At 39.2% G+C, this 13,174-nt stretch overlaps 1 protein-coding gene across 1 annotated transcript in view; it reads left to right on the top strand.

Annotated features, from left to right (window-relative positions):
- Nucleotides 1–370: 370 nt before the first annotated feature.
- The window catches only part of PLS1 (plastin 1), a 76,201-nt gene continuing 63,397 nt past the window's right edge, over nt 371–13,174 (top strand). Inside the window, exon 1 of the mRNA XM_065877041.1 lies at nt 371–496. The gene's annotated coding sequence lies outside the window, so the exon portion shown is untranslated. The remainder of the gene's footprint in view (nt 497–13,174) is intronic.

Below are 13,174 nucleotides of genomic sequence, written 5' to 3' on the forward strand. Positions count from 1 at the left end.
GGTGAAAAAGAAATTGCCATCTCAAAATTAAAGTGACAAAGGAATATTTATAAAATTCATATGAGACCTCATAGGGCAGGCAGTCCCATGTCATAGGAAGAAGACCCGTTTGAGTGGACCTAAAGGGCGAATATCCTGTTTTATATATATTTATATATATGGTGAATATCCTGGTGTATTTTAAGCACTACAGTCATAATCAAACAGATAAGGTGATGACATCCACATTTTTGCCTTTTTTTTTTTTTTTTGTGGTTCCAAGCCACACCCATTGCAGATTGGCCTTTCTGCTTGAGACCAAGTTCTTTTGAGATTAAAATCTGTAGAAGTAGGCAGAACGCTAAGTGTGGAGTTAGTTGCTTGTTTTCTTTGGTCAGATGCTGACTTTGGCAGAAGATTATTTGAAAATAGACACAGTTTAAAAAAACTGAATTTTAGTCTTCTGAATTGTTCTCTTGGACCTCCAAATCTCAGGTGATAACACCAACAGAAATAGGCATGCAGAATTTTCCCTTATGTTAGTAGCAATAATACAGCCTCAGATTCTAGAGCTGCCTTTTTATATGATTGTTAAATTGAGATAAACTCCCTCATGTTTTGGGGGTTTTGTTTTGTTTTAGTGCATTCTTGCTTTGGGGGTCTAGGTAGCTTTGCATAATCAATGCAAATAGTGACCATGGTGTGAGGGTCATATAATTTCTTATTCTCCTAATTTTTCTGTCTTAAAAATTATTTCTTTCTTTCTTTTTTTTTTTTTTTGCGGTACGCGGGCCTCTCCCGTTGTGGAGCACAGGCTCCGGACACACAGGCTCAGCGGCCATGGCTCACGGGCCCAAGCCACTCCGTGGCATGTGGGATCTTCCTGGACCGGGGCACGAACCCGTGTCCCCTGCATCAGCAGGCGGACTCTCAACCACTGAGCCACCAGGGAAGCCCCAAAATTATTTATTTCTTAAGCAATACTTGTTAGATAAGAAAGAACTCTTTTGGTTTATTCAGGGTTGGATAAAAAAAATAAATTCCTAATTTTTGTTTTAGCCTTAATTTTCCCTTTAGAAAGATATATACAATTTTAGGAAAACGCTAAAGTGACTGAGTATACTTTTGGTGTCATCTATAATGTATATGTATTATTGCTTCGAAGATTCTTTCAATTTGCTGAAACAGCACTTCCTGTCCATAGTTTAGTCATGGAGAAGCAGAACTCCTCTTTTTTCTAAAGAGATTCCACAGATGCATAAAACAAATGTTAATAGAGGATATTGTCGGTGCTAAGGCTATGGCACGATTATATCCAACCATCTGGAGTCTGAAGAAAACATCTTAATTGAAATGCATTCTTTATCATTATCTTTGCTCGTCTATATTTTCAAGTCTTGGAGATAGCACTCCTGCTTCAAAGCTTTTTTCACTATTTCATTGAATTTGGGAAGAGGCTGCAGGCTTTCAGAAAGAGCTTCCTATAAACTGTGTTCAAATAAGCAGGTTCCCTTTCACAGTGAGCCTTTGTAATGGTTTCTGAAGTTGGCTGAAGAACCACGTATCTTCACCCTACACAGTCCTGGCATCTGTAGCTGCCTTACTTTAGCTCTTTTCTCGGTAAAGCAGAAAATGAACAGTTCCCAGCCCATGTAAAGCTGAGAAGCTCTTGAATGATACATGTCGAGGAAACCTGGATACTGATACCGCTCGCAATTTGCATAGGTCTTACTGCCAAAGAATGTAAGACTCTTGAGTTTTCTTGAGAGAGGCCAGCTTTTAAAAAGTTAAGTATGTTTCCTTTGTGCAATGACCTGAGCTCTCAAACCTAAGTAGAAAGTTAAGACTTATCTGCTCAGCTTTGTGAAGCAGTCAACTGTTTAAATTTATTCGTGGGCATAATAGAATAGAGTTACCTTGGCTCCTCTTAGAGAAACAAACACATCATGACCAATTAACTCTGGAAAGTGAGTGCCATGGACAAATTCCACATAATTCTTAAAATAACAAAAAACCCCACCAACCCTTTATGGTTTTCTTAGGAGCCAGAATTCCTGTTCCTGTATTATGCCCGGAGTCCAACAAAGGCTGTGCTCTTCTGCCAGTCCTTTCATAATGAACCAGCCAAATGCTCAATTGTGTTCTTACAGAGGAGGGGGATAACATTCCTTTATGATCCCCAGTTTAGATCAGCTTACCACCCAAAGCATGATATTTGATTACCCTTATTATGTTACTTCGCTTAGCTACAAATGTTGCTAATGGCGTGGCCTTATCTAGCCGTTTAAAAGTCCATGTTCATGCTGACTTACGGTCAATGTTGTAAAAGGCCCTATTGCTAAGGACCCCAGTAATACGAGCCTGTGGAAAGGGAGCAGCTCTTGGGGTTAGGTACGCACTGCAGGCGCATACATCTTGAACTCCTGAATACGTTCTACTGAGTACCTGAAGCCTGTTTTTTCTTCTAAGTGCTGATTTTAATCTCTAACGCTCCGTGTGCCTGGGCCTGAATTGCTTTGAGAATTATAAAAGTTTACTGGCCTTTTCTGACTACATCCTTCTTTAGCGTTGAGGTTTTTAGGGTTCCTTCTTTCTCTTTCCTTCCAGAAGTTTCCGACCCAGTTCTCAGTCTTGCAGGATAGGAGAGAGGCTGTCATTAACGAGTAGTAGAAAATTATCCCTTTACCTACTCCAGCAGAGGTGGGAAGTTGAGCTCTTTCTCCTTGGAGTAGTGACCTTTAGGCTTTTTTCTATTTCTTTTTTCTTTAAATTTTTATTTTACATTGGACTATAGTTGATTTATGATGTTATGTTAGTTTCAGGTGAACATAGGCTTTTTTTATTGTTCTACTCCCACCGGTAGAAAAGCTTTGTGTGTTTTGTATAACAACACTTTCAAGGTATATATTTTTAATTTATTATTCTATTCAAGTGCTACTTCATGTATATACACTAGAGCCTATATAAAAATAATTTTGAAAGAATAAGGTGATTTTTAAAAAGTGTATTGTTAATTAGAAGGATTTTATGATACCCTTAACTAATTTCTCATGATACAAGAGGCAGTGTGGTTTATTGAAAGGAACATGGGCCTGGAACTCAGGCGCACTGAAAATAGCACCAGCTTTGACACTTAGCAGCGGATGACCTAGGTCATGTAGATTCACCTCTCTATTTCCTTATATGTAAAATGGGAATAAAATAATATGAGGAAACAGATAATACTATTATAGTGTGTGTGTGTGTGTGTGTATGTATGTATGTATATATGATCATTGTAATAATATTTTCTGTTCTGCTTAACTCACTGGATTGATGTGAGAATCGAATATCATATATATGTGAAAGCGCTTTGTAAGTTAGAAAGCACTTATGTGTTAAGACTTAGTGCTCTTGCATATGACACATGTTCCTTATATCGTGGTGGTCTTCCTTAGTCTTTGATTTTAGGCCACTGAAGAATCAGTTTTGTACTTATTTTTTCTTTCACAAAGCTTAGATCATTATTAGCTAAGAATAAAATCTCTAGGGAATTTGCCTGGGACACATACTAACTGAATAAACAGACTTACAGGAAAAACCCATCACATTAAAACACACAAACAAAAAACATGGGATCAGCCAATTAAATTAAGATACTGAAATTAATTTAATTAAAATTTTCTAAGATTGCAAAGTTGGTTAGGGTCAGACTAACTTTGTAAGCAGAAGGATTAAATTCCCTTGGGACGGGTCCAGAGTACCTTCCTGGACCCAGCCTTATATGGAGTAGTGGAAACATGGACCTTGACACCGCTGTTTGAATTATATGACTCTAGTGCTCACCAGCTGAGTGGTATTGAGCAAGTTACTTAACCTTAGAGAGCTTGAGTTTCTTTATCAATAAAAATGTAAAGATGTAACCATTACTTTTGTGGGTTGTTTTAAGGATTAGAGATAATTTATATCAAGTGCTTGGCAGTAGATTCTCTTCATGTGTGCATAGTATCAACTGTAAAAAAAGAAAAAGAATTGCCCTATTCCATGTTTGTGCATTCCTGTGTCCAGGCAGGTCTGTTGTTATAAACCCCATTCATCATTTAGCCTTTCATTCCAGATGCTCTTTATTTAAGCTTAAGAACAAATCCTGCCACTCTTAAGCTTTTCCTCTGTATTCCCAAATTGAAATGTTAACTTAGGGGAGTTGCTACATAATCTGCTATAAAAACAGGCTTTCCGCTATATTTTCTTAAGACCAAATGAAGAGGATGATTAAGTAAAATGCTCTATGGAAAGAAGGCCCAACCATACATATGGTTGTGGGATGTTCCCTAATATTATTCTGTTTAAATTTTCTTTCATAGTTTTAATAATAAAATAATGAAACATGCAGAAGAATAGTGAGAATAATATACACTCATTTTCTCTACCCTGATTTAAGAAATGTCAGCAATTTGCCATTTATTTTATGCATCAGCTCTTTATTTCCTATAAGAAATAAAACATTAATGATATGATTGAAGGCCCTCTCCCATTTTAATCCCTTTCCTCGCCTGAAATTGGCATGTGTTAATTATTCTTTCCACCCATCTTACTATTTTTCCATTAACACTGTCCATTAAAAGTACTATTTTAAATACTTTAAAAATTTTACAAATATCTGCTATATACCTTTCTCATTTAACATACAGGCCCAAGATCTTTTCATATTAATACAGATATCTACTTCATTTTAACTGTTATGGAGTATTTCACTAAATGAATGTTCTGTAATTATCTAGCCTTCTGATGATGGACATTCACGTTGTTTCCAATTATTTTTGATACTATAAACAGTACTGTGCTTTTACCTGTACTTTGGTTTATTTGTACAAGAGTTCCTCTGGGATTAATTACTAGAAGTGAAATTCTGGGTCATAGAGTATGCATACCTTCACCTCTTTCCAATATACCGCTTTGGAGAACAATGTAGCAGCAATAGCTTCTGATCTCTTATATCCTCTCTAGCACGTGGTGTTTCCATCAGTTTCATTTTTGGCAACCTGATGGGTTTAGGATGTTAGGTCATTGTTTTCATTTGCCTTTCTCATTTTATGTAGCTATTAAAATAATGTTTAAGATCTATGGCATAACTCCATTAAAAAATCATACATGTATCTAGGTACATATATATAAATGAATACTTGTAAATTAAAATAGTCCGGAAGGATACCTCCCAAGTACTGCAGTTGCTTTAGATTTTTCTACTGAACATGAAATATTTTCTAATTTATAAACATAAAATGTACAGTTCAAACTTTTGCTTCTGGCCGAGATGGAGTACCAGAGACTGAATTTACCCTCCTGACTGAAACAACGAAAAAAAAAGAAAAAGTCAAAAGACAAAATGGACAAAATATATGACAGATATTTTTTTAAATACTGGAAATCAGGCAGAAAAGGACAATGATCTTGGAGAGATGGGAAATAAAGAGGATGAGCCCTACAATTGCCACATTTACAGTCTCAAGAGAGTTTTCAGGTTGCAAGTCAAGGAGGGGATAAGTATTGAAGGTCTTCAGAGCTGAGAAGGTGGGGAGCAAAGGCAGCTGGAGTTCACAGTACAAACTACTGGAGAAAAGAGAACTACACAGAAAGGACTCCACAGATCTGCAGAGCGTCCCCCTCAAGTAGTCACCAGGTTCTGACGAGTGGTGTGAGGAAAGTACGTGGAGGCCTGGGAAAGAACCACCTGAAAGGATTAATAAGAAAAATAGTAGGCACTCAAACCAAGCCAGGAATAGTGCCTGTTCCCATCAGCCAGACTGAAAAACAAGTAGTAATTTACAGGGTATTGGGTAGAATACTCAGAAGCATCTTACCTCAATATCAATAGTGGGGAATAATTAGCCCTTAGAGCATGGTTTCTCCACCTCAGCACTACAGAAATTTTGGACTGAATAACTCTTTGTTACAAGGGAATCCCCTGTGCATTGTAGGGTAGTTAGCAGCCTCTCTGGCCTCAATACACTAGATGCCTGTAACACGTTTTCACTCATGAAATGTCTCTAGACATTGCCAGGTGTCCTCTGAGGATCATAATCATCTCCTGCTGAGAACCACAGCCCAAGACTAAACTCTGCTCTGTCCTGCCTAACAGAGCTTAAATATAAGACCCCAAAGGATCAAACTCTTTCCAAGGAATTTTACTGCATCTGAAAACAAAGATCAAGAGTAGTTATAGGGCATTTTTTTGCAGAAATAGAAAAAAAAATCAAAAATTCAAACGGGAACTCGATGGATACTAAGTAGCCAAAACAATATTGAAAAAGAAGGACAACGTGGGAAGCCTCACACTTCCTTATTTCCAGACTTACTACAAAACAACAATAATCAAGATGGTATTATACTGGAATATAGACCAATGGAACAGAATAGACAGCCCAGAAATTCACCCTTGTGTATATGGCCAAGTGATTTTTTTTTTTTGCGGTAGGTGGACCTCTCACTGTTATGGCCTCTCCCGTTGGCGGAGCACAGGCTCCGGACGTGCAGGCTCAGCGGCCATGGCTCACGGGCCCAGCCGCTCCGCGGCATGTGGGATCCTCCCGGACAGGGGCAGGAACCCATGTCCCCTGCATCGGCAGGCGGACTCTCAACCACTGCGCCACCAGTGAAGCCCTCTATTTGTGTCTTTTACAACCCTCTCAACTAGTACGTAAGCTCCTGGAGTGCCCAGGTCAGGGATTCAAAGTCTTGATGCTCTTCCCAGTGCTTAGCTTTGGGTGGAGTGCATAGCTGGTCCTCAGTAAATATTGGCTGAATGAATAAATGAATGAATTTAAACTTTTTGAGTACAGAGAATTCATCTAATATTTCTTTTATATCTCCTATGATGCTTGACATAGTGTTGAACACTGAGCAATCCCAAACGATTTACTTAATTTAATTGAATTGAGAGTCATAGTATGTTAACTCTTTCTACATGTATTTCCAGTGCCCAAAGAAGCCTAGAAAAGCCATATCTGCTACGGACTGCTCATTGGAAATGATTTAAGGCAGCGGTCCCCAACCTTTTTGGCACCAGGGACCGGTTTTGTGGAAGACAATTTTTCCACGGCCGGGGTGGGGGGGGATGGTTCAGGCGGTAATGCGAGCGATGGGGAGCGGCAGGTGAAGCTTCACTCGCTTGCCCGCAGCTCACCTCCTGCTGTGAGGCCGGGGTCCTAACAGGCTGAGGACTGGTACCGGTCCGTGGGCCTGGGGGTTGGGGACCCCTGATTTAACGTATTGCTTTTAATCAGCTGGGAGAGTTTTATAGAATAAGGAAGGAAGGTAAAATGAGTGTGATTGCATACATGGTGCAGTCATTTCAGAAAAAGACCCGGCCGATACTATTTGTAATGGCAATTATTCAAGAGGGTGTAAGCAGACAGTGGGTAGATGAATCCAGTTCACTTCTCTGAGGCTAAAGGAGAAAAACTGCACTGAGCAGATGATTCCCCTGAGTTTATTTTGGTAGGATTCTTTTTTTTTTAATTGAGAGAATTTTTTTTTTTTTGACTGCATTGGGTCTTTGTTGCTGCGCGCGGGCTTTCTCTAGTTGCGGTGAGTGGGGGCTTCTCTTCGTTGCGTGCGTGGGCTTCTCATTGCGGTGCCTTCTCTTGTTGCAGAGCACGGGCTCTAGGCGCACAGGCTTCAGTAGATATGGCACGGAGGCTCAGTAGTTGTGGCTCGTGGGCTCTAGAGTGCAGGCTCAGTGGTTGTGGCGCACGGCTTAGTTGCTCCGTGGCATGTGGGATCTTCCCAGACCAGGGCTCGAACCTGTGTCCCCTGCATTGGCAGATGGATTCTTAACCACTGCACCACCAGGGAAGTCCTATTTTGGTAGGATTTTAATGATTTTCTGCACTTACATTCATACAGCAAATTTTCATTGAGCACCAACTATGGGTAAGTGATGTATTGGACAGTCAGTATTCAGGGATGATCTGAGAAAAGTTGTTTCTTACATCCCTAAATGCGTAGTCCTTGATGGAGGTAGGATGGACAGAAAATACAGCGTGCAAAATGGCATTAACCAGAGTGTTGGATGACTTTCTTTGGCATTACTGAGTGATAGCTGCTCAGTGAGGAAGACTCCGCAGGGGAATGGTTACTAGAAATTTGCAGGTTGAGGAAAGGAAGAAGGGAATTCTAGGGAAAGGGTATGTGTAGAGGGTTGGTATTAAGGAAGAACTAACATGTACACGATCTGCTGATGTGCTCAGTATGTTTGGGGCATGTGGTGTGGGCAGGTGTATCATCTGATGATATGGGTTTGGCTGGTTGTAGGGGCGTTCCATTAGATACCAGTTTGGATTCATTCTTGTAGTATTAATACATCAAGGTTTATCCCCTTCATTTTTCAAAATTCTTTTAAATTCACGTAGGAATGGTTAAATGTGAAACCACTTTTTTTCTTCCTTTTCTTCCTTGTCTGTTATAAAAGTAATATTTGGTCACTGTGGAAAATACGCAACTATATAGAAAAAAATAAATCATCCATAATCTCACCACCATCACCCCCAAAATAGTTCCTGTTACTACTTTTATGTACAATATCTCCTATTCATTTTTAAAAATATACTTTCTTTTTTTAAGATTGTCTTGATTTTTACTTGTGAATGAATTCCTTCTTTTATCTTTGAACATTTCAGATATATTTATTTTAAAGTCTTTTTCATGATTCCCAGTGTGGAAGTCTCTTCCTGACTTCTGTGGTGATGGGTTCTTATATGATTTGTAATTTTTGTCTGTGAGCTCATCTTCAGAGCATTTTCTTCAGTTGGCGTTCAGTGTATACTCTAGATGGCGGAGGTCTTCCTATAGGACAGTTTTGTTTCTGCCTCTGCCAGATCCATATGGTTTCATTGGTTTCTTGGGTTCTTATAGTGGGATGGTGTGAATTCAGCCCTACGCCCGCTCCCAGGGCAGATTGGGGGTTCTGACTTCTCATGGGTGCCTTTTTCCTACTCAGAGTCCATGGTGAGCATCCCGTTTTACAGAGAGGATTGTTCCTTCCTAGTTTCTGGCTTTGGGTTCCACTTCCAACTTTCTGCTGTGTTCAAGCCCTGAGGTTTCAACTCCTGTCCCTTGAGATGTGAACGTGGGCCTGCTCTTGCTAGATTTCCCGCTTCATTTCTGACACCAGGAGATTCCTTTCACTTGCTCAGGCTCAGATGCCTATTGTCAAAATTTAAAGGTTTATATTTTATCCAACAATCCTATGTTTTTGAAGCAGAGTCGGGGGAACTTACCTTATTGCCTATATCATCTGGTCTATCCACTCTTTTTTCTTTGCATAGATATATGCTTTAAACAAAGTTGGGAATGCATTACACATGTTGATATTCTCCTTTTTTTAAACCTGATGATATATTGTTAATTTTTTCTCATACTCATTGAGAACATGATTTTTAATGACTGCCTAACATTCCTTTTTATAAGTATACCATATTTTATTAAATCCTCTATGTTTAGAAATTTAAGTTGTTTTAGTTTTTCCATTATTGTGATAATGATGAAGTGAACATATTTATACCATTATCTTTGCTCATTTCAGATTGTTCTGTAGAACAATTCCTAAAAGTGGAATTCTTTTATCAACGTTTTTGAGACTTTTAATTCTGTTGTTGTTAAGTCGTCCTAGAGAAAACTTGTTTCAATTTGCACCCCACCAGTGCAGTCTCTTAGTTTGCACCCCATACAGTGGGTCTTTATGTTTCCTGGAACCATTGCTCCAACTGATTCTTATACTTTTTAAAATATGGCTGCTAATTTTCTGAGCAAAACAATGAAATTTCATTGTTTCAGCTTCATTTTCATTTGGCTTAATGGCCATTTAAAAAAGATATTTTCAGTAGGTCAGTGATTTTTCAGTTAAAAAAAATTTCTTAAACAGTCATATGGAGCTTATGTTACTCTTAACTTGTCTTCTTTTGTTACTTGCTATTCCCCTATGTCTTCTAAGGAAGTTGGATCCTTAGGTGGAAGTTGTGTTGGATGATGGGTGAAAGGATACAAATTGTAGAATCTGAGGCAAGAGTTGAATTGCTCAGTGTAAGAAAAGTGATTGGGATGGTTGAGGACAGGAGGCTGAAGCCCAGAGAGGGGACAGTTCAGGAGTCCCCTCTATCCCAGAAGGAGAGAAAGGAGGCTCTCTCAGAGAGGAGTTTTGGGGAAAGATGAGGTACTTAAAGGAAAACTTGCAGAGTTTTGCCCAATGGTGTGCAATGTAAATTTTCTGCTCTACGTCTCCGTAAAGTCTTAAGTAAAATATTTCTTATTAAATGCATTGCTAGATTGGCTTCACTTGAGGGGAATATGTTGAAGCTGATGGGCATAGGCTAAGAGCCAAAGACTGGATGGGGAGAGTCAGGGAGAGCAGAAATGAACCTCCTGAAGTAGCTCTAACAAGACACCAGGTTGCTGGACTAAGGCAGTGACAAGTAAAGACGGAGAGGAGGGGAATATTCCAGAATTTGGTGGTAAGTTATGGGTTTTGGAAGGGAGAAAGTAATAGAGTCAAGATGACTTTGAGGCTTACACCTGGGGAGACTACAGATATAGGAGATGTTCTAAGTGACTGGGACTGACCTTGGAAGGAAAGGTCACTGTTTCTGGCTTGTCACTGGGACGGCGCTTTTGAATGTATGATATAAACCTGGAAGAGGAAGCCTCTCGCTCACTGATGACAAAAGGGATCTTCTCATTGTTTTATTCTCGTATATTCTCTGAGGTCCTGGTATAACTCAGAGAATGGAGAGGGATCTATAAGACATTGGTGTTGGTCTTCTCAAGTGATACTGGGTAGGCCTTAGAGCTAATGTTGATTTAATTTAGGAAAAGAAGGAGTATAATCTGAGGGTTGTAGAAAATATTATACCATTACAACTTATTAATTTTATTCAAATTCTTATATCCTTATTTGCTTTTGACTAATTAAACTGTCAGTACTTAACATCTTCTATAGTAGTAGTGCTCTTGTTAATTTCTTTATTTCTAAACTTGTACAACTCATGGCATATAAACATTAATGCCTGTGTATCTTAATTTTGACTGTATTTTTCTTTGGTGGTTTTTCCTTTGAATTCTCTTTTGACGTAAGCCCTCTCATCCAGCATTGTCGATGACTTGTTCTGGAATTCTGAGCACATCATTTTACCCCTCAGTCTAGGTGCCAGCTCTCTTGTCTCTGGAGAGAGGAGTGTGGCCTGGATTTTAAAAGTGTTATAAATCATTAAAATTGATTGTGTCTCAATTCCTTTATTAGGGTACCTATGTCTAAGAATGAGATAATCAATGTGGATCTGCTTTGGAAAGTATAAAATGCTTGGCAAATATATAGTGCTGCTATTAATTTTTGTAATGCCAAGATTCTGGTGAGAGAAAATTTCCAGAGCTGGTAGTGGATACTGCTTTCTTCCATTCCCTGATAGCAAAGGTACCTCACAGTTCTTGGGCAAATATCTAGTTGTACTATGAGGGTGTCCATCTCTTGGGAGTAGGAAAAAAACTCTAACCTGTTATGTTTGGCTGGTAGAACCCTTCACTGGTAGCAGGCAGGCTGTTAAAAGAATGATAAAACTGTAGATTTGTTATCTAGTGGTACTTTTAAAGAAAACTGTGTTAATAATTTGATAGTTGTTAGTTCTTTGTTATATGGTATCCTTTGCAATTGTTTGAAAATATTTTTCAGTACTAATGATTTTTATCCATAATTTATAGAAACTTAGGATTTAGGAAAGATTTTTGTGGATCCTTGAAAACACCCACATATAATTCCTTCTTTTGCTTGTTTTGTTAATAAAGAAATGTCAGAGTTGGATTCTGCAGGTTGTAATATAAAGTACCTCAGAGATTCAACTCCTGAAAATACTGGTTTAATTTTTCTGCATAAAACATGAAGACTTTAAGTGTGTTCAAAGCACAACCAGTGTGTGCTTTGGAGGTTAAAGTTCAAACACTGACATGGAAACACCCTGGTAGGACTCCACTGCTCACTTGGACACAGGTTGGACCAGAATCTCTGTGTCGCTGTGAATCATTTACATAGACATTCTTGGCTAGAATCAGGGAGAAAGGGGGTTATAAACCAGGAGGTAATGCCCGGTTTATTCCAGAGCACTTAGAAATGACTCATGGCTTCCTGTTCCCTGACAGCACTTTGGTGTTGGTATTGAGGCATTCATTCTGAATAAGATATTTGGCAATATAGGCAGTAACAATCTAGGCAATTATCTCCCTGGTGTATACTTTCCTGTGACCAAATAATACATAGAAAAAAGGAGCAAAGTACTTTTCCAGAGACAAAAAATGTAATGTGAAATAATTCATATCACTTTCCCAAAGCTCATTCAAACTCTTCTGTCCATTGCCTGAGTTTCTATAAGACACATCACACTGTGTCCACACTACATCCTAACAGTTTATACTGACAAGAAGGGTTCTAGGGCAGCTTCTAACAGGAAAAGGCCATAGGGTGTATAACTTGAGCTATAGGGATGAAAGGGGGTGGATGGGCACCACCACTGAGAAGGCAATGTATAATTAAGGACCTGGACTTGGCAGACTCCCTGAGTTTGGATCCCAGCTCTGCCACTTATTGTGAAACTTTTGGCCTCAATTGCTTTAACTGTAAAATGGGAATTGTATTATTACCAACCTGATAGTATTGCTATGAGGATTACATGAGACAATATGTGTACTGCTCAGAACAGTGCTTGGCCGGTAGTGAGCACCCAAGTCTTCTTTGCCTTGTTCAGACTGCCATTGTGTATGAGTGCTGTGTATTGTGGTTTTGGGGTGGGGAACTTGGGAGAGATTTTATGAGTTAGGATTATATGACCTTCAGGTGTTTTTGGTTGGGTGAGATGAGTTCAAGTGGAGAGTAGACTATTAGGATGGAATGCTTGCATTTGTTTTGGAGTCAGATTTAAACTTTTATCTTTGCTTCATACAAACACAGAGGCGTGCAGAAGGGAAATGAGATTCTCTACAGCTGTAGGCCTTGTCTTCCTGGTATCCTCTGAGCATAGGGATGGGCATGTGTCCTGAGCTCTGCCATCCTGGGAATGATACTGTCATCCACAGATGGTGGTGGTTGAAGCAACTGGAACTAGTGCCCAAAGTGGAACATTATAGTTTCCACTGTGGGTTTCCTTAGAGCTTCCTGGCACCCATCCTTCCAGAGCCT

This window comes from Phocoena phocoena, chromosome 4 (genome assembly GCF_963924675.1).
Source record: "Phocoena phocoena chromosome 4, mPhoPho1.1, whole genome shotgun sequence".
In the NCBI taxonomy this organism is placed as follows: domain Eukaryota; kingdom Metazoa; phylum Chordata; class Mammalia; order Artiodactyla; family Phocoenidae; genus Phocoena; species Phocoena phocoena.